General features: G+C 42.4%; 1 protein-coding gene across 1 annotated transcript in view; it reads right to left on the reverse strand.

The window, feature by feature from the left end:
- greb1 (growth regulating estrogen receptor binding 1) overlaps nt 1–22,510 on the reverse strand; it is a 185,956-nt gene extending 163,446 nt beyond the window's left edge. The window contains exons 1-3 of the mRNA XM_059981878.1: nt 22,184–22,510; nt 10,393–10,461; nt 4,335–4,544 (exon numbers count right to left, since the gene is read on the reverse strand). The gene's annotated coding sequence lies outside the window, so the exon portion shown is untranslated. The remainder of the gene's footprint in view (nt 1–4,334; nt 4,545–10,392; nt 10,462–22,183) is intronic.
- Nucleotides 22,511–23,047: the final 537 nt, after the last annotated feature.

A 23,047-nucleotide genomic window follows, 5' to 3' on the forward strand; every position in this document is an offset into this window, starting at 1 on the left:
TCAAAAGTACTTTTAAAATATCAACCAATAAGGACTCAGGTGCTCCACTGAATTACTGAGCACACTCTCATTCGCAAGATTTTCACCCTGCTACCATAATCTTTGACAACCATGCCTTATGATTTTCTGTACAAAATGAACTGATAGAAAATTATATGGAGGATTTTCCCAAAATCCTGATGTGAGCTCTGATGATTTGGTGATGTGTTGCCAAAAGGAAACACAAAAATACCTCCCCTTGGCAGATGCTTATGACCAGAAGCATGGATTAAGATTCAGTGCAGACTCTGAAGAACGTTTTGTTCCACTCAGAGGAAAGTTAAACTCCAGAACACACTGCCCAAGGGGATGGTGGAGGCAGATACTCTTATAATCTTTAGAACCATAGAACATTACAAGAAGGCCTTTTGGCCCTTCTTGGCTGTGCTGAACCATTTTTCTGCCTAGTCCCACTGACCTGCACTTGAGCCATATCCCTCCAAACCGCTCTCATCCATGTCCAAGTTTTCCTTAAATGTCAAAAGTGAGCCTGCAATTACCACTTCATCTGGCAGCTCATTCCATACTCCCACCACTCTCTGTGTGAAGAAGGCCCCCCCCCCCCACAATGTTCCCTTCACTCTTAACCCATGTCCTCTGGTTTTTTCTCCCCCAGCCTCAGTGGAAAAAGCCTGCTTGCATTCACTCTATCTATACCCATCATAATTTTATACACCTCTATCAAATCTCCCCTCATTCTCCTATGCTCCAGGGAATAAAGTCCTGACCTATTCAACCTTTCTCTGTAACTCAGTTTCTCAGGTCCCGGCAACATCCTTGTAAACCTTCTCTGCACTCTTTCAACCTTATTAATATCCTTCCTGAAATTAGGTGACCAAAACTGCACACAATACTCTAAATTTGGCCTCACCAATGCCTTATACAACCTCATCATGACATTTCAACTCTTATACTCAATACTTTAATTTATGAAGGCCAATGTACCAAAAGCTCTCTTTACAACCCTAGCTACTTGTGACGCCACTTTTAGGGAATTATGTGTCTGTACCAGATTCCTCTGTTCTACTGCACTCCGTGTCCTACCATTTATCTTGTATGTTCTACCTTGGTTTGACCTTCCGAAGTGCAATACCTCACACTTGTCCGCATTAAACTCCATCTGCCATTTTTCAGCCCATTCCTCCAACTGGTCCAAATCCCTCTGCAAGCTTTGAAAACCCTCCTCACTGTCCACTACACCTCCAATCTTTGTATCATCAGCAAATTTGCTGATCCAATTTGCCACATTATCATCCAGATCATTGATATAGATGACAAATAACAATGGACCCAGCACTGATCCCTGTGGCACACCACTAGTCACAGGCCTCCACTCAGAGAAGCAATCCTCTACTACCACTCTTTGGCTTCTTCCATTGAGCCAATGTCTAATCCAATTTACTACCTCTCCATGCATACCCAGCAACTGAGTCTTCCTAACTAACCTCCCATGCGGTACCTTGTCAAAGGCCATACTGAAGTCCATGTCGACAACATCTACTGCCTTCCCTTCATCCACTTTGACTGGCAACCTCCTCGAAAAACTCCAATAGATTAGTTAAACATGACCTATCACGCACAAAGCCATGCTGACTGTTTCTAATAAGTCCGTGTCTATCCAAATATTTGTAGATCTTATCTCTTAGTATTCCTTCCAATAATTTACCTACTACCGATGTCAAATTTACCAGCCTATAATTTCCTGGCTTACTTTTTGAGCCTTTTTTAAACAATGGAACTACATGAGCTATCCTCCAATCTTCCAGCACCTGACCCGTGGATATCGACATTTCAAATATTTCTGCCAGGGCCCCTGCAATTTCAACACTAGTCTCCCTCAAAGTCCGAGGGAATACCCTGTCAGGTCCTGGGGATTTATCTAGTCTGATTTGCCTCAAGACAGCAAGCACCTCCTCCTCTTTAATCTGTATAAATTCCATGACCTCCCTACTTGTTTGCCTTGTTTCCATAGACTCCATTCCAGTTTCCTTAGTAAATACAGGTGCAAAAACCCATTTAATATCTCTCCCATTTCTTTTGGTTCCATACATAGCCGACCACTCTGATCTTCAAGAGGACCAATTTTATCCCTCACTGTCCTTTTGCTCTTAACATACCTGTAGAAGCTCTTAGGATTATCCTTCACCCTGACTGCCAAAGCAACCTCATGTCTTCTTTTAGACCTCCTGATTTCTTTCTTAAGTATTTTCTTACTCTTTTTATACTCCTCAATAAGCATCTTATTTCCTCCCTGTTGCCTATACATGTTACACATCTCTCTCCTCTTCTTTATCAGAGTTCCAATATCCCTCAAGAATCAAAGTTCCTTATTCTTATTCGGTTTGCCTTTAACCCTGACAAGAACAAACTCTGCACTCTCAAAATTTCTCCTAAGAAGACCTCCCACTTACCAATCACATCCTTCCTAGAGAACAACCTGTCCCAATCTACGCTTTTTAGATACTTTCTCATTTCTTCAAATTTGGTCTTTTTTCAGTTTAGAACTTCAATCTGAGGACCAGATCTATCTTTATCCATGATCACGTTGAAACTAATGATGTTATGATCACTGGAACCAAAGTGTTTTCCTACACACACTTCCATCACCTGCCCTAACTCATTTCCCAATAGGAGATCTAATATTGCATCCTCCCTAGTTGGTATATCTATATACTGATTTAGAAAACTTTCCTGAACGCATTTCACAAACTCCAACCCATCTAGACCTTTAACAGTATGGGAGTCCCAATCAACGTGTGGAAAATTAAAATCCCCTACAACCACAACTTCCTGTCTCCTGCAGTTGTCTGTTATCTCTCTACAGATTTGCTTCTCCAATTCTCAGTGTCTATTGGGTGGTGTATAATACAACCCTATTAATGTGGTCATACCTTTCCTGTTTCTCAGCTCCACCCATATGGCCTCAGTAGACAAGCCCTCTAATCTTTCCTGCCGAAGCACTGCTGTAACATTTTCCCTGATTAGCAAAGCCACCCCCACCCTTCATCCCTCTGCCTCTATCATGTCTGAAACATCGGAACCCTGGAACAATGAGCTGCTAGTCCTGCCCCTCCTGTAGCCAAGTTTCAGTAATGGCTATAATGTCATAATTCCACGTGTCAATCCAAGCCCTCAGCTCATCTGCCTTTCCCACAATACCCCTTGCATTGAAAAATACACAGCTCAGAAGATTGTTACCACCACATACAACCTTACTATTTATGACTTTGCATGAACTACTAACATCATTTATTTTTACCCCCGTTCCACTATCTACTCTGGAACTCTGGTTCCCATCCCCCTGCAAATCTAGTTTAAACCCTCCTCAATAATACTAACAGACCTACCTGCAAGTATATTGGTCCCCTTGTAGTTCAGGTGTAACCCATCTCTCTTGTACAGGTCCTACCTGCCCCAGAAGAGGTCCCAACGATCTAGAAATCTGAAACCCGGCCCCCTACACCAGTTTCTCAGCCACATGTTCATCTGCCAGAGCATCCTACTCTTACCCTCACTGGCACGTGGCACGGTCAGCAATCCTGAGATTACTACCCTCGAGGTCCTGCTTTTCAACTTCCTACCAGGCTCTCTGTACTCCCTCTTCAGGACCTCCTGACTCTTTCTACCTATGTCATTGGTACCGATGTGTACAACGACATCTGGCTGATCACCCTCCCACTTCAGAATGCTGTGCACGCGATCAGAGACATCCCTGATCCTGGCATCCGGAAGGCAACAAACCATCTGGGAGTCACTGACACGACCACAGAATCTCCTGTCTGTTCCCCTGACTATGAAGTCCCCTGTCACTACCGCTCTCCTCTTCTTCCTCCCTCCCTTCTGCACTGCAGAACCAGACTCAGTGCCAGAGATCCAGCTGCTGCAGCTTGTCCCAGGTAAACCATTCCCCGCCCCCCCCAACAGTATCTAAATCAGTATACCTGTTCTGGAGGAGAATGGCCACAGGGGAACCCTGCACTACCTGCCCTTTCCCCTTCCCTCGCCTGACGGTAACCCAAATACCTGTGCCCTGTTCCTTAGGTGTAACTACCTCCTGGAAGCTATTATCTATAAACTGCTCAGTCTCCTGAATGATCCGGAGGTCATCCAGCTCCTGCTCCAGTTCCCTAACGTGGTTTATTAGGAGCTGCAGCTGGATGCACTTCTTGCAGGTGTAGTTGTCAGGGACACCGGAGGTCTCCCTGACTTCCCACATCCTGCAACAGGAGCATTCCAACATCCTGCCTGGCATATTCTCTAGTCTGAACCAAAAAAGAAGGAAAACAGAAACTTACCGGAACCTACCCTCACCTCTGCCTGTTTCTCACCGAAGCCTGATTGAGCCAAAGCCGTCCCACTTCGACGATGGTCGCTGTATATGGCGGTCTCCCTTTTAAACCTTGGCGGTCTCCCTTTTAAACCTTGGCGGTCTCCCTTTTAAAACTTTCTGAAGTTCTTAGTGAGCACATCTGAGTGTTAGACTGCTGAAGGCTATTGGCCAGGAGCTGTAAAGTTGAATCACATAGAGGTACTTGATAGCTATATGCCTTGATGGATTAACGGAGCAAAAGCAAAAAAAATTTCAGGCAGCCCATGCAACTCTGTCACGTACTAGATGGACTATGTGCAGGCAGAAGAAATCCATGTAATTAGGCATCATTAGCTTAATTAATGGACCAAAAGGCCTGCCCCTGTACTGTACTGTTCTACGGCAAAACCTAAACCAAAAATAATCCTTATCTGCTAATTACTGCCATGAGCGGCATCGAAAGCAGCCAGTTACTCAAATGCCTTGATTGAACCACTTGATTAATATTGTTTCAGAATGAGCAGTTCCCTTAACTTTAAATGTTGGCAAAAGAGATTAATCATTTTCAGAGGCCACTCAAAAGAATCCAGGATTAACAAAGTATGTATAATAAAAGTGCAACCTAACACAGTTTCTAAGTATCTAAACCCCAAGTTAATGAGATCAAATTTTTGCTGCTCAGCTTGCCAGAAATTTAGCCTTCACTCAAAAAAGTGAATCAACAACCAATATATTTCTTTATGTTTGGAAATATCAAACTATCTATCATCATTGTTGCTACAAATTAGTTACATTCCCAACATCTATTAACTGTTACCAACCCAAAGTCAGAAGTAAAGAGACTGTACATTGTTCAGGGCAAGACCCATTCGTTGACAGTGTTGTTGAGCCCAGAGATCCTGGGGTCCAATTTCATAGATCCCCGAAAGTGGCAACACAGGTTGATAGGATGGTTAAGAAGATATATGATATGCTTGCCTTGCCTTTATTAGTTGAGACATTGAGTTCAAAAGACAGGAAATTATGCAGCAGCTTTATCCAGGCCACATCTGGAGTATCGCATACAGTTTTAATCACCCCGTTACAGGAAGGACGTTTTGGATACAGTGCAGAAGATGTTTACCAGGATGCTGCCAGGATTAGAGGGCACGTGCTATATAACAAGACATTGAACAAACTTCAGTTGTTATCTGGCTCAGGTGAGATCTGATGGAGGTTCAAGGATTATGAATGGCACAGATAGAGTAGTTTTCCCAGGGTTGAAATGTCAAATACCAGAGGGTTTAATTTCAAAGCAGATCTGAGGGGTAATTTTTTTAGTATAGAGTGGCGAGCGCCTGGAATGTGCTACCTGGGTGGTAGAGGCAGATACATTTGGATGGGCACGTGAACCTGAGGATATGGACATTATGTTGGCCGAAGAGATTAGTTTAGTTAGCTATCCGAATGCCAGTTTAATTGGTTCAGCACAACATCGGGGGCAGGAGGGCCTGTTCCTGTATTGTGCTGCTTATGCTCTTTCAATTTGAATCGGGAGCAAGTTACAGCTTGTGATTCAGCTGGGAGCTCAGAGAATGCGACCGTGTAGGTAGGATTTAAGCCTACCTGGTCAATATCTGTGGAGGAGGGGGAACTGCGCAGGCGCGAGTGACGTCAGCGTCGAGCGCGCACTTTAAAAGGCAGGACTTCTTTTTAGAGCGGGTAGCGGAGTCCGTGGAAGCAGAGTCCTGGGCTTTGGCTAAGTGGGCTTCAGCGTAAGGGGACTTCGGTAAGCTTGTGTGATTGCTCACTGAGGGGAAGAAGGTAAGGTCGCTAGGTGCTTTTTAGACTTATTCTATCAATCCAGTTCAGGTATGGGGGAGACAGTCAGAGCAGTGGTGTGCTCCGTATGCAGTATGTGGGAGGTCAGGGTCAACACAGTTGTCCCTGATGACCACACCTGCAAAAGGTGCGTTCAGCTGCAGCTCCTATCAGACCGAGTTAGGGAGTTGGAGCAGGAGCTGGATGAACTACGGATCATTCGGGAGGTGGAGGCAGAGATAGATAGGAGTTATCGGGAGGTAGTCACACCAAAAAACCAAGAAGTAGGCAGATGGGTGACGGTCCAGAGAGGCAGGGGGAGCAGGCAGAGAGAGCAGAGCACCCCTGCGGCCATTCTCATTAACAATAAGTATACCGTACTGGATACTGTTGATGGGGATGACCTACCAGGAATGAGTTGTAGTGGTCCTGCCTCTGGCACAGAGGTTGAACCCTCAACTAGAAAGGGGAGGAGGGAAGAGAAGAGAGCGATAGTTTTTGGGGATTCTATAGTTAGGGGGGCAGATAGGAGATTTTGTGGGGCAGATCGGGAGTCTCGGATGGTATGTTGCCTCCCTGGTGCCAGGGTCCGGGACATCTCAGATCGGGTGCAGGTTATTCTTGAGAGTGAGGGCATGAACCCAGATGTAGTGGTCCATGTAGGGACCAATGATGTAGGAAGGTGAGTGAGGGGGTCCTGCTTAGAGAGTTCAGGGAGTTAGGAGTGAAGCTGAAAGGCAGGACCTCCAGGGTGACAATCTCGGGATTGCTACCTGTGCCACGTGCGAGTGAGGCGAAGAATAGAATGATTATGCACATTAATACGAGGCTGAGAGCATGGTGCAGGAAGGAAGGGTTCAGGTTTTTGGATAATTGGTCTTTGTTCCAGGGACATTGGGATCTGTTTCGAAGGGATGGTCTACATCTGAACCGGAGGGGTACTAACATTCTTGCAGGAGTATTTGCCAGTGCTGCTCGGGGGGATTTAAACTAGATGTGCAGGGGGCAGGGATCCAGATCCAGAGGGTTGGTCAGAAGGTGCATGGGGTTAAATGTGTACAAGGTTTGGGTGATCTTGAGAAGGTCATCAAAATTCAGGGTGCAATTTGCCCGATGGAAGTTCAAGGAGCTGGGTTAGGTACAGTAGACAGTGTTTTAAGCAAAGAGAGGAGGAATGGGCTAAGAATTCTATACTTGAATGCGCGTAGTGTCAGAAATAAGACAGATGAGCTTGAAGCTCAGATGAAAATGGGGAACTACGATATTGTTGGGATAACAGAGACATGGCTGCAAGGGGATCAGACCTGGGAATTGAGTGTACCAGGGTATACGTGCTATCGTAGAGACAGAAATATGGGAAGAGGGGGTGGGGTGGCCCTGTTAGTGAGGAATGAGATTCAGTCCTTAGCAAGAGGTGACTTGGGAACAGGGGAAGTAGAGTCTGTGTGGATTGAGCTGAGGAACAGTAAGGGTAAAAAGACCCTAATGGGTGTTGTGTACAGGCCCCCAAACAGTAGCGTGGATATTGGGTACAAGTTGATTAGGGAGTTAACATTGGCATGTGCTAAAGGTAATGCAGTCGTTATGGGAGATTTCAACATGCAGGTGGACTGGGAGAATCAGGTAGGTGCTGGACCCCAGGATAGGGAGTTTGTGGAGTGTCTAAGGGATGTATTTTTGGAACAGCTTGTGCTTGAGCCAACCAGGAACGAGGCTATTTTGGACTTGGTGATGTGTAATGCACAGGAATTGATAAGTGATCTTGAAGTAAAGGAGCCATTAGGAAGTAGTGATCATAACATGATAAGTTTTTATCTACAATTTGAGAGGGATAAGGGCAGATCAGAGGTGTCAGTGTTGCAATTAAATAAAGGAGACTACGGAGCCATGAGGGAAGAGCTGGCCGAAGTTAAATGGGCAGATGCCCTGGCAGGAAAGACAGTGGATCAGCAGTGGCAGATATTCTTGGGCATAATACAAAAGATGCAAATGCAGTTCATTCCAATGAGAAGGAAGGATTCAAAGAGGGGGAAGGGGCCACAGTGGTTGACAAAGGAAGTCAGAGATTGTATAGCATTAAAGAAAAAGAAGTATGACAGGGCTAAGATGAGTGGGAATACAGATGATTGGGAAAGTTTTAAGGAACAGCAGATCTTAACTAAAAAAGCAATACGGAGAGAAAAAATCAGGTATGAGCTCAGTCTAGCCAAGAATATAAAAGGGGATAGCAAAAGCTTTTTTAGCTATGTGAAGAGAAAGAAGATAGTTAAGAACAATGTTGGCCCCTTGAAGAATGAATTGGGAGAAATTGTTATGGGAAACAGGGAAATGGCAACAGAATTTAATGCATACTTTAGATCTGTCTTCACCAGGGAGGACACAAACAATCTCCCAGATGTATGGATGGGCCAGGGTCATAAGATATCAGAGGAATTGAGACAGATTGACATTAGGAAAGAAACTGTGATGAGTAGACTGGTAGGACTGAAGGCTAATAAATCCCCGGGTCCAGATGGTCTGCATCCGAGGGTTCTAAAAGAGGTGGCTCAGGAAATTGCGGATGCATTGGTAATCATTTTCCAATGTTCCTTAGATTCAGGATCAGTTCCTGAAGATTGGAGAGTGGCTAATGTTGTCCCACTTTTCAAGAAGGGAGGGAAGGAGAAAACGAAGAACTAACGTCAGTCGTGGGGAAGATGCTTGAGTCCATTATTAAGGACGAAATACTGGCACATCTAGATGGCAGAAATAGGATTAGGCCGAGCCAGCATGGATTTACCAAGGGCAAATCATGCTTGACTAATCTGTTGGAGTTTTTTGAGGGTGTAACAAGGATGTTAGACGAGGGTAAGCCAGTAGATGTTGTGTACCTAGATTTTCAGAAGGCATTCGATAAGGTGCCACATAGGAGATTGGTGAGTAAAATCAGAGCTCATGGCATTGGGGGCAGGGTTTCAACATGGATAGAAAACTGGTTGGCAGATAGAAAGCAAAGGGTAGCAGTGAATGGGTGTTTCTCAGACTGGCTGGAGGTGACTAGTGGGGTACCACAGGGCTCTGTATTGGGACCACAGCTCTTTATGATTTATGTCAATGATTTAGATGAGGGCATTGAAAACTATATCAGCAAGTTTGCTGACGATACTAAACTGGGTGGCAGTGTGACATGCGAAGAGGACGTTAGGAGAATACAGGGAGACTTGGATAGGCTGAGTGAGTGGGCAGATACTTGGCAGATGTCATTCAATGTGAATAAATGTGAAGTTATCCACTTTGGAAGCTGGAACAAGAGGGCAGAGTATTGTCTGAACGGTGTCGAGTTAGGTAAGGGAGAAATGCAAAGAGACCTAGGAGTCCTAGTTCACCAGTCAATGAAGGTGAATGAGCAAGTGCAACAGGCAGTGAAGAGGGCAAATGGAATGTTGGCCTTTGTTACAAGGGGAATTGAATACAAGAGCAAGGATGTTCTTTTGCATTTGTACAGGGCCCTGGTGAGACCACACCTGGAATATTGTGTACAGTTTTGGTCTCCAGGTTTAAGGAAGGACATTCTGGCAATTGAGGAAGTGCAGCGTAGATTCACTAGGTTGATTCCTGGGATGGCAGGGCTGTCTTACGCAGAGAGATTGGAGAGATTGGGCTTGTACACGCTGGAATTGAGGAGATTGAGAGGGGATCTGATTGAAACGTTTAAGATAATTAAAGGATTTGATAGGATTGAGGCAGGAAATATGTTCCAGATGTTGGGAGAGTCCAGTACCAGAGGGCATGGATTGAGAATAAGAGGTCAGTTATTTAAAACAGAGTTGAGGAAGAGCTTCTTCTCCCAGAGAGTTGTGGAGGTGTGGAATGCACTGCCTCGGAAGACGGTGGAGGCCAATTCTCTGGATGCTTTCAAGAAGGAGCTGGATAGATATCTGATGGATAGGGGAATCAAGGGATATGGGGACAAGGCAGGGACTGGGTATTGATAGTGAATGATCAGCCATGATCTCAGAATGGCGGTGCAGACTCGAGGGGCCGAATGGTCTACTTCTGCACCTATTGTCTATTGTCTAATTCATTTTCCAATACGTAGCTGACTGATTTCTTTTCTTTGCCCTGATTAATGGGTAGCACCCAAATATCTAATACACAAAGTAAATTGAAGTAAATGTCACCATTCAAGATTCATGCAAATCAATGGCAAACAAAATAAATAAGTAATCATGCAATGCACAGAACAAAATGGAAAAAGGATTTACCTTGCATTCTTCATTGTTCGAAAGAAGGCCTGTTATACACACATACCGATTTTGCCTTCTACAGCACACCTGAATAAAAGGGAGAGAGATTCGGAGAGAAAAGAAAATCAGGCTTCAGTGAAAATATATGAAATACTTGATTTTTTTTTAAAAATCACATCTATTAATATAGTACTTCTATTTGCAATATGTTTGCTTCATCTACTCTTCAACAGGTTTTACAATTAAAGAGAAAACCAAATTCTGAAAGGAGGTTTCCCTTGTTAATTTTTGTAGGATTGCTAATCCACTTTAATGAGACGAACAGTGGAAGATCATGGAACATGCAAATCTCAATTTCCAACAGGAATTTCATTAGTCAAATTTCCCAGATTGGGCACAAGATTATCAACCAAAGATTAGCTAAGAAAAATAAGTATCTAATGCCAAGACTGTGATTTCCACATTGTGAAATATCTAATCAATATAATTATACTTAAAATATAAATAGGTTTCTTTGAGATCAAATGTCTAATTGCTTGACCTGCAGCTAACAATCACAGCTCTTATGATAGAAAATTAATCTAATGTCAGATAGCTTTAATATTTAACCTGAAAGCTCAGAATACTATTTACAATAGTTTCAACCAAGAATATCACACTGCACAAGTGCATAGTGATGCCCAAATCCACCCCAGTCCAAACACCTCCCTTTAACTTCCAGAGGCATTACCTCTGCCAAACTGCCTATCAACATTTTGAGCAGGACACACAAATTGATGGAGGACTGACAAGTCGTGCTGAAGAGTCTCTGCTTAAAATTCATTTCGAAAGATGCTGCCTGACTTGCTGAGTTCCGCTGGATTTTCAGTATCCGCAGGATCCCTTGTGTTAGTATTTTGAGACTCATCACCACCCAGAAACTTAACTGGATCAACCACAATGGCAGAAGCCTGAGCCCTCACCTCAATACTCAAAGATAGGTAGGTGGGCTCTGCTTCCACTGCAAGAGTAGTTGCAATATTGGCTATTAAAAGCTATATGATTACTGGCATGGTAATGCTGAAAATCCTAAAAGAATGGTGACAGACTGTGTAAGGTCATTGGAGTTGGAGGTCCCCACTCTTATCATTTCACAAATCCTTTCAGAGAGCCCTGAACAAGGATTTCACACCCATAATCCATTTGAAAGTGAGTCGGAAAGTGGGGGAGGGGAGGGGAGGGGAGGGGACAGGGGTGAGAAGGAGTGAAGGGAGGAGGGGTTGGGGAGGAGGTGGGAGGGGAGGGGAGGAGAGGGGGAGGGCGTTAGAGAGGAGGGAGATAAAGGGGATGGGGAGGAAGAGAGAAAGGGGGAGAAGCATCAGAGGGAAGCAATGGGAATTTAAAGGAGATAGGAGAGTTAGGGAAATAGGAATGGGGAATGCTAAAGATGGGGCATAACAATTATTGGAAGTTTGAATAATCAATGCTCATGCCACCAGCATGGTTGCTACCCAGACGGAATAAAAGGTGTTGCTCTCCTAACTTGAGTGCGGCTTCATCGTGACCATAAAGGATGCTATGGACTGACGTGTCAGAATGAGAATGGGAAGTAGAAGTGAAATGGGTGGCTTTTTCTGGCAGACAGAGTATAGGTGCCTGGGGAAGCGGTCTCCCAATCTATGCCAGGTCTCACTGATATACAGCAGGCCGCACCGGGAACACTGGATACAGTAGGTGACCCAGCAGACTCAGAGGTGAAGTGTCTTCTCACCTAGAAGATCTGTTTGGGGCCCTGAATAGTTGTGAGGGAGAAGGTGGAGGGGCAGATGTGGCACTTGTTCTGCTTGCAAGAATAAGTACCAGGAGGGAGATCGTGGGGAGAGATGAGTGCACAAGGGAGTCATGTAGGGAACGATCCTTGCACAAAGTGGAAAAGGGATGTGCTTGGTGGTGGGATCCCTTTGGAGATGGCAGAAATTATGGAGAATTATGTGATGGACATGGAGGCTAGTGGGGTGGTAGGTGAGGACGAAAGGAACTCTATCCCTGGTGTGGTGGCAGGAGGACAAGGTGAGGACAGAGGTGAGCGGAATGGAAGAGATGCGGGTAAGAGCAGCGTTGATGATGGAGGAAGGAAAGCCCCTTTCTTTGAAGAAATAGAACATCTCATTAGTTCTGGAATGAAACACCTTATCCTGAGAGCAGATGCAGTGGAGACAGAGGAAATGAAAGAAGGGGATGGCAATTTTACAAGTGATAGGTTGGGAAGAGGTGTAGTTTGGGTAGCTCTGAGAATCAATACGTCTATAAAAGATATCAGCAGTTAGAATGCCTCCAGAAATAGATGTCAAGAAAGGGGAAGGAAATGTCGGAAATGGACCAAGTAAATTTGAGGACAGGGTGGAAGTTGGAGGCAAAATTGATGAACTCAACGAGTTTAGCATGGGTGCAGCAAGCAGCACCAATGCAGTCGTCAATGTAGTGCAGGAAGAGTTGTTGAGCAATACTGGTTGGTGTAAGCTTGGAACACGGACTGTTCCACATAGCTGACAAAAAGTCAGGAATAGCTGGGACCCATGCAAGAGCCCATGGCTACACCTTTCGTCTGAAGGAAGTGAGAGAAGCCAAAGGAGAAATTATTGAGAGTAAACACCAGTTCCAGCAGATGGAAGAGAGTGGTGGCGGAGGAGGCCCAGAAAGAAGTGGAGAGCTTTGAGGCTTTCCTGATGGGGGGAAGAAGGTGTATCCTATGAAGGGCACATCGATCACTGTATTGGACTAAACAGCCCTCTGCGGCAATGCACTCCATAGATTCAATACCTTCTGGCTGAATAAATTGCTTCTCATTTATGTTAAGGGGATGTCTTTTTATTCTGAGGCTGGTGCCTCAGATCTGAAAATGGAAGTACAGTGCTTATAACCAATCCTTATCCACAGGGAATTGGTTCCGAGACCCCCCACGGATACCAAAAATTGTGGATGCTCAAGTCCTTTATTTAACCTGGCTCAGTGTGCTGGTCTTTAGGACCCAGCGGAACCCCGGACTTTATTTAACAAGCTCAGTGCGGTGGACATTAGGACCTGGCGGTGCAGCTCTGAATCCGCAGTGTTTCAGTTCACAAAAATAATCACGATCACGACTGAAAGTATGGTGGAAGTAATAAAGCGATCGGAAAGAGGTGAAACGCTATCGGTCATTAAAAAAGCGTTAGGCTGCAGTCGGTCAACAATTGGAACAATTTTAATGGAGCATGCGAAAGGCCCTGCCCCAGTGAAAACTACAATTATTACTAAGCAACGCAGTGGTTTAATTATTGAAATATGTATGTTTCTTAAGTGTTTTATATGCATTGAAAGGTAAAATATGTACTATATACTAAGAAAAACGTTTGACTAACTGACACTAAATAATACTGGATGTACCTGTTCCAACTTCAAATCCAACTAAAAGACAGACTCAGGAACGGAACTCGTTCAGAACCCGGGGACTGCATGTACTTTTAAGTTATTTCTAGATTACTTATAATACCTAATGCAACGTAAATGCTATGTAAATAGTTGTTATATTGTATTGTTCAGGGAATAATGACAAGAAGAAATAGTCTGTACATGCTCGAACAACAAGTGCTGGAGAGAGAACTTCTGGGTTTTCCCAATCCGCGGTTGGTTGAATCCGCGGATAAGGAGGGCCAACTGGACCCTCTCCATGTTCACTCTATCCAGGCCTCTCAGTATCTGGTCGGTTTCGGTATGATCCACCCAGTCCCATTGTTCAGTACTCCATTGAGTATACGTCCAGAGACATTAAAGGCTCCTGAAATCATTCCTGTGAACCTCCATGTCCAGGACCAACACTTCCCTTTGATACAATATTTGATTAGATTAGATTCAACTTTATTGTCATATGACGAGTACAGATAGAAAGACAAATGAAATGTAGTTAGCATCTAACCAGAAATGCCAAGAATAGTGTTATTTACAAAAAAACTGTGAATAAGAGGTGCTGCAACTCACAAATATAAACGTACTGAGACAGTACAATATGGGTGCAATACTGCTTAGCTCTGTGATGTGAGGTTCAGCAGGGTCACAGCCTCAGGGAAGAAGCCCTTCCTGTGCCTGCTGGTGCGGGAGAGGAGGCTCCTGTAGCGCCTACCGGATGGGAGTAAAAAGTCCATGGTTAGGGTGAGATGCATCCTTGATAATGCTTTTCGCCCTGCCCAGGCAGTGTTTATGGTAGATGTTCTCAATGGTGGGCAATTGGATGCTGATAATCCACTGGGCAGTTTTCACCACACACTGGAGTGCTTTGTGGTCTGATATGGGACAATTGCCATACCACACTGAGATGCAGTTGGTGAGTATGCTCTCAATGGTACAGTGGCAAAAGTTGGTCAGTATCCTGGGACAGAGGTGAGCTTTCTTGATGCTCCTCAGGTAATAAAGGCACTGTTGCATCTTTTTGATCAGGATGGAGTTCAGGGATCAGGTGAGATCCTCAGAAATGTGGACACCAAGGAATTTGAAGCTTGATACACGCTCCACTACAGCTCCGTTGATGTAGATGGGGACATGAGTGAGAATATCCAAAATTGCTCAATATTACAAATACAGTCTGACTAATGTCTTATAAAGCCTCCAAGGTACATCCTTAATTTTATGTTCTGGTCCTCTTGAAATGAATGTTCATGTTGCAATGGCCTTCTTTACTTTAATCTACAAATCACCCTTAAGGGAATCCTGAGCAAGGCTTGACATCCAAAACTTTAACAAACTTCTACAGATGTGAAGTGGAGAGTATAATGACTGGCTGCATCACAGCCTGAATGAAAACATTCAGGAATGAAAACATCAATGCCCCTGAATGGAAAGCCCTACAAAAAGTAATGGAAATGGCACAATCCATCACGATCAAAACCCTCTCCACCATTGTAAGCATCTACACAAAGTTCAAAGTACATTTATTATCAAAGTATGTATACATTACACAACCTTGAAATTTGTCGGCTAACAGGCAGCCACGAAACAAATAAACTAAAAACAAACCCCAGATATATGAAACAATGTCTGTCTTACACCAATTGTGCAATGAAAAAAAATCATGCGAACAGTAACCACAGGGAAATAGTGTTTCTAAATTTAAGTCCACAAGACAGCCCCCAAAGTTCAGTGCAGAGCCCAGTAGACATCGTGGAGCAGCTAGCTACCTTAATCAGCCTGTGCATCAACTTGGGCACCTACAACCTGACCTTTTGAATCTGGCCCAGCAATTAATTCTCCATCCAGAGATCAGGTTCTGCTGCTTTGAACAACAATCGGAACCAGCTTGCTCCTCACCATCTTGACCTTTTCAATCTGACCCGGCACTTAAATCTCCATCCAAACAATGGGTTCCGCCTCTCAGACACACTGGACTTCACTGCCTCAATTCAGTATGTAAATCTCTGTCCGAACATCGTGTCCGGTCCCGTTGATATGCTCTGGGGCCTGGAACCGTGGCTTTGATTCAGCCTGTGCCCGACCTTTCAGGCTCTTGGAGACAGGCCTGCCACCTCGCCTTGCCTCAGTTCTGCCACATCAAATTGCCCCCACATCCAAAGGGAAGTTGCAGACCATTACTTGTGATGATTGTTTACCAGGAAAAAATGTGGTTAACAAAGTATTTAGTTGCTATCCTTGATTCATTAGCCACCAGCCAGAAGTCGCTGAGGTTTACCAGCATCATCTTAAATCGGAGGATGCAACATGGAGCATTACAGGCAAACAGCATCCACCATCAGGAACCCCAAACCACCAAGATCACGCTCTCTTCTCGCTGCTGCCATCAGAAAGAAGGTACAAAAGCCTCAGGACTCATGCCATCAGGTACAGAAATAGTTATTAACCGTCAACCATCAGGCTCAAGGGGTAACTTCACTTGCCCCATCAGTAAACCGTTCCCACAACCTATGGACTCACTTTCAAGGACCCTTCATCTCACGTTCTCAATATTTATTGTTTATTTATTCAATGTTATTATTTCTTTCTTTTTGTATTTCCACAGTTTGTTGTTTTTTGCACATTGACATAAGTAGGAAAAGCGAGGAGGTCCTGAAAAGAGAATATAGCCAGTTAGGTAGAAAGCTGAAAAGCAGGAATCCCAGGGTAGTAATCTCTGGATTGCTGCCTGTGCCATGCGCCAGTGAATGTAAGAATAGGATGATTTGGCAGATGAATGCACGGCTGAAGAATTGGTGCAGCAGGCAGCATTCAGACTGCTAGATTATTGGGATCTCTTCAAGGGAAAGTATAACCTGTACAAAAAGGAATGAAAGGGTTAATATATGAGGAGTTTTTGATGGTTCTGGGCCTCTGCTCGCTGGCGTTTAGAAAAATGAGGAGGGACCTCATTTAAACCTACCAAATATCAAAAGGCCTTGATAGAGTAGATGTTTCCTGTAATGGGCGAGTCAAGAACTAGACGGCACAGCCTCTGAATTGAGGGACATCCATTTAGAACCGAGATGAGGAAAAATTTCTTTAGCCCGGAGGTGGTGAACCTGTGGAATTAATTGCCATATACAGCTGTGCAGGCCATGTCATTGGGTATATTTAAGCAGGAGGTTAATAGGTTCTTGATTAATCAGGGTGCCAAAGGCTATGGGGAAAAGGCAGGAGAATGAAATTGAGAGATTTTATAAATCAGCCATGATAGGATAGCAGAATGGACTCCATTAGCCAACTGGCCAAATTCTGCTCCTGCGCCTTATGGTCTTGTAGAACAGTTGGTTCTGTGGTGTGCGACAACAATCTTGCACTCAACGTCAGTAAGACCAAGGAATTGATTGTGGACTTCAGAAGGGAAAGTCCAGGGAACACGCGCACCATTCCTGATAAGCGAACAGCAATGGATAGAATGAGCAGTTTCAGGTTCCTTGGTGTCAAAATCTCTGAGGGTCTGCCTTGGGCCCAACATACTGATCCAAGTACAAAGGAGGCATGACAGCGGCTATACTTCATCAGGAATTTGAGGAGACTTGATATGTCAGCAAATTTCTACAGATGCACCATGGAAAGCATTCTAATTGGTTGCATCACCCTCTGGTATGGAGGAGCCATAGCACAGGATTGGAAAAAGCTTCATAAAGTTGCAAAGTCAGCCAGCTCCATCATGGGCATTAGCCGCCCCAGAATCGAGGACATCTTCAAAAGGCGATGCCTCAAAAATACTTCATTGTCATTAGGGTCCCCCATCACCCAGGACATGCCCCCCTCTCATTGCTACCATCAAGGAGGTGGCACAGGAGCCTGAAGGGACACACTCAATGTTTTAGGAACAGCTTCTTCCCCACCGTCATCAGATTTCTGAATGGACAATGAATCCATGTACACTATCTCATTTTTTTTTTACCTTTTTGCTCTCTTTTTGCACTACTTAGCTTAATTATATATACAGTCAGCCCTCCTTATCCGCGAATTCCACATGCGCAAATTCAACCAACTGCGAATCGCGAAAACCCAGAAATGCTCTTCCAACACTCGTTGTTCGAGCATTACAGACTTTTTTTTTCTTGTCATTATTCCCTAAACAATGCAGTATAACAACTATTTTACATAGCATTTACATTGTATTAGGTATTATAAGTAACCTAGAGATGATTTAAAGTATACAGGAGGATGTACGTGGGTTATCGTGGATCGGGATCGAAAAAAATCCTAACAGGTTGGAACAGGTACATCCGGTATTATTTAGCATCAGTTAATCAAACATTTGTCTTAGTGTATAGTATATATTTTACCTTTCAATGTATATAAAAAACTTAAGAACATATGTTTTAGCGCCAGGCTCGAGAAGTTGTTTGGTCCAGTGACAGACCACTTTCGAGCGCGCTCTCCATCTGTACCTGGTTGATGTGGAGGATCAAAAACTCAAAACCCCAAAACCCAATAATGAAACCACTGCGTTGCGTAGTAATAATTGTAGCTTTCATCGGGGCAGAGCCTTTCTCATTTTATCCTTTAAAATTGTTCCGACCGTTGACCGACGTAGCCTAACACTTTTCCAATGACCGATGGCGTTTCACCTCTTTCTGATCACTTCATTATTTCCACTTTATTTTCAATCGTGATCGTGATTATTTTCCTGAACAGAAACACAGCGGATTTCGAGTTCTACCGCCGGGTCCTAATATCCACCACACTGAGATGGGCTGAATAAGGTCTGGGGTTCCGCTGGGTCCTAAGATCCACCACGTTGAAACTGGTTGAATAAGGGACTTGAGCATCCACGAGGGGTCCCGGAACCAATCCCTCGCGGATAAGGAGGGCCGACTGTATATATATATATATACATTTGTGTGTGTCTTCAATCACATGCACTTATGTGGACGTTAGACACCACTGTACTCTGAGTGAACATTTTTTAATGGTGTCAGTTACATGTTCAAAATACAGTAACTTTTGTCACTGATAATAGGGAAGGATTAAGCAGTAAGAAAATGTAGAACCGTTTTAGTCACTGCGATTTCAAGCATTCTGACTTGGATAAGCCAGAAATTGGCAGGGGTAAAAATGAAACTATTTCACTACTTCAACAAGTTAGGACCTATGAAGAACTTTAAGGTATCGACAATCATCTTGAATGTTGCAATGAAAATGAAGAGCTGAAGGATGCAGTTGTCAGAAGCATTATATGAAGCTAGTCTGTTTTCTGCACTAATTTCGCTGACTTACAGTTGGTCAAAACAACACAGCAGCACAGTGGTTGGTTGTCATAGCAGTGAAACATACATGGGAGAGTTTTAAAGTGGAAAAGCCGTTGCACTGGGGCAGTTCCAATCTCTTAACTCCAGTGGTACGAATAGTCATCACAAACTGGGGTCTTCCTTGGTTGCAGTGAATAACCACGACTTCTCCTGTACCTCATCATGCCCTTTGCTCTCCACAAAGCGTTGCAGAACTGCATTCTTGGCCGCTTGATCTGACTGTTGATCTCATCCACCCAGTGTGCTGGAGCTGACCTCACATGCTAGGACAGTCTTGTCCCTGTTGAACCAGGGTATGAGGTGCCAGCTACCATCAACAGGTTTAGCACACGTGTATAAGCAGTGTACTCAGGGTACCTTCTGTCACATATAAACAGCTACTAGGAGCCACAGGTGAGTGGTGAGTGAGCTGCCCCAGAAGTGACACGACAAACCCCTTCACCGGAGGTACTACTCTTCGTGGGACACCCCACAAACAAAGTAAACTGGATGAATTTCTCTGTCAATAGCTATTGGGAACTAATACGCAGCTTTATAGTACTATAGTAGCATTAGTAGTGTTCTAATTTGTACTATACTTCATTTAACTACATTATTTGTTACTCAATTAAATGGTAATTTGCTTTTTTTAAATATACCTTTTTAACTACTTCCTTGTTTTTAGAATATTTTTACTCAGAAGAAAAAAAAACAAGATTTACAGAGTGCAAAACACAGTTACATCTCAACATAACTTGTGTACATTCATATATTGTAATAAAATTGATCAAAATGTTATAGCATAACACATAAAGGTATTACCTCTGTAATCAAAAATTTAAAGATAGGTTATACATCATAAAATAAAATTTTGATATAAAAAAGTCAACCCCCTACCAAACTACCAAAGAAAGAAGCTGATGGATGATAATGGATAATTAGGAAAAAAAACATATTTGCTTAAGAAGAGAAGATAAAAATATACATAAAAGTCTGTGCACTATTAAACTTTATAAATTGGAAACGTAATTTAGGAGAGGTCCCCAGATATAAAAAGATTGTTTCGAATTTAAGACTGAACAGTGGATCTTTTCTAAATTTAAATAAGACGTAGCCGTTGAAGATGTGTAGGAGGGGTAGACTCCTTCCATTTAAGCAAGATTGCTCTTCTTGCTAAAAGAGAGGTAAAAACTAAAACCTGTAGGTTTGGAGTATTTAAAGTTATATCTTCATTTGCAATAATGCCAAACAAGGCAGTAAGGGGATTTGGGTCAAATTGGACCCTAAAAAGTTGTCAGAAGGTATGGAATACTTCCCGCCAAAATTTTTCAATTTTAGGGCAAAACCAAAACATATGAATTAAAGAAGCATCAGCAGAGTTGCATTTATTACAAAGTGGAGAAACGTTCGGATAAAAACTGGACAGCTTCTGTTTAGAAATGTAAGCTCTATGAACCACTTTAAATTGTAGAAGAGAATGACGAGCACAGGAAGATGATTTATTAACCCGTTTAAGAATTTTGTTCCATCTATCATCAGAAATCTGACAAGTTAGGTCATCCTCCCAAGCTTTTTTAATTTTATCTAAAAAGTCTTCTCTAGAATCAATCAACAAGTTATAGATACCGGTAATACAACCATTAACAAAAGGTTTTAAAATTAAAAGATCGTCCAGTAAATTTTTATCAGGACCTATAGGAAAAGTAGTTAATTGGAAACGTAAGAAATCTCTAATTTGAAGGTATCTGTAAAAATGTGTTTTTGGGAGTGCAAATTTAGTTGACAATTGGTCAAATGAAGCAAGAGATCCTGAGATAAACAGGTCCCAAAAACACTTAATACTTCATCCCAATCCTTAAAGACTTTGTCAGTCATGGAAGGGACAAAAAAATGATTAAGGAGAATGGGAGATGGTAATGAAAAATTCACTAAACCAAAAAATTTCCTAAATTGAGACCAAATCCTTAAAGTTTGCTTAACAATTATGTTATCTGTTATTTTATTTGCTGAAAAAGAAGAGTATGATCCAAGAAGAGAGACAATAGAGGAATTTTTTACAGAATTAACTTCTAAGGAGACCCATGATGGGCAATCTTTACGATAAACATAATAGGACCAAAAAGTAATATTCCTTATATTGGCAGCCCAATAGTAAAACCTAAAATTGGGTAGGGCTAATCCACCCACCTCTTTATTTCTTTGTAGATAAACTTTACTTAAACGAGCTTGTTTATAATTCCAAATATAAGATGTTAAAATTGAATCTAAAGAATCAAAGCAGGTCTTAGGAATAAAAATAGGTAAGGCCTGAAAAAGATATAAAAATTTAGGAAAAATCTTCATTTTAATCAAATTAATTCAGCCAATTAGGGATAAAGAAAGAGGAGACCATTTAGAAAGTGTCTTTTTCACATAATTCAATAAGGGGTTTAGGTTTTCTTTAAATAAATTCTTGAAGTGTTTAGTAATTGTTACACCTAGATATGTAAATTGACTTGTAACAACTTGGAATGGAAATCTGGCATTTGATGACATTAGGTCACTTAAAGGAAATAGCTCACTTTTATGTAAGTTCAGCTTATATCCTGAAAAAGAACTACACTGGGAAATTAAAGAAAGAACCGAAGGTAAAGAAGTTTCAGTGTTAGAGATAAAAGGTGAAATATCATCAGTGTATAACGAAATTTTATGAGTCATACCTTCCCTTAGTATACCGAAAATTAACTACTTCATGAAAATTCAGCTAACTGCGGCAGCCACTTAACGGGGCCAAAACGTACTGATCTTGATGTGGGCCAATTAACTGGAATCCACTGTATTTCTTATTGTTCTTTATAGTTTTTTTATGTAATGCAATGTACTGCTGCTGCAAAACAATATATTTCATGACATACCAATGATATTAAACTTAATTCTGTTGCAAATACAAAGCCACGGGACTTTCTGAGAGCAACCGCCATTTGAGTGCAGTTCAGTAACCAGTAAGTGCAAGAATTCCATTGTTTCTTTCATCACACAAAAAGTAAATAAATACAAGTAGTATTATGCTTCTGCAGACAAAATCAGAACACATTTCCACACCTGGTTTCAATATTTCTTCACCTTACCTTCTACAACAATTCTCCATGCCTAGTTGACAGAGATTAATGACCTGAAATTCTGCTCCAGATGACTATTCAATAAATCCTACTAGAAGACAGCATTTTTGGAAGTTGGACGTAGAAGAATATTTAGGCTCACGGATGAGGAACGGCCATTTAGCTGAGACAGCTAAGGTTGACAATGTCAGTAAAACTAAAAACTTAAGTTGTTAGAAGTTGCAAAGCAGCAGAGAAAGTTGGAGGAGTTAAAAGTATTTGAAAAATAAGTATACAGAAAAGAGCTATCCATTTTTCATTTAATTATTAAATTAGTCTTTAGTTACTTCTTTGTGATAGACTTTACCTCCTGTGAATTTGACCACAAATATTATGCCAGAAATTTGACACTGCTTACTTCTCGTTTGGTTAGAACCAGTTCTAAGCTGTCATAATGTTTTGCAGAAACTAAAAGCTGGTATTTTCACCAATTCCTCTGGTAACGACACTTTCCTCTGGAGAATTCAAAATATGTTCATCTATTTTGGGAAAGCAAGTAATCAAGCTTTTCAATTTGTCCGCCCTTAGCACAGCAAACCAACATGGCATGTGATCCCTAGCACAGAATGAATTATTACTCCAAATAAAAACTAAGGCAAACATTAGAAGGATATACAAAAGTATAAAATCATAATATTGTGCACCCCTATATACTTGTAAACTCGCACTTGATTAATTTTGCTTCTGACAGATTAATGGTCTCTTTTCCCTATTTAGTATTCAATCACTATTGTTGTTGACCAGGAAAACTTTATTCATCTTCAAACTGAGACCTATTGTTCCACATATATACAGTACCAACAGTAACGGAGCAAATTTAACAGAAACAACCCA

The sequence above is a fragment of the Hypanus sabinus genome, chromosome 10, assembly GCF_030144855.1.
Source record: "Hypanus sabinus isolate sHypSab1 chromosome 10, sHypSab1.hap1, whole genome shotgun sequence".
In the NCBI taxonomy this organism is placed as follows: Eukaryota; Metazoa; Chordata; class Chondrichthyes; order Myliobatiformes; family Dasyatidae; genus Hypanus; species Hypanus sabinus.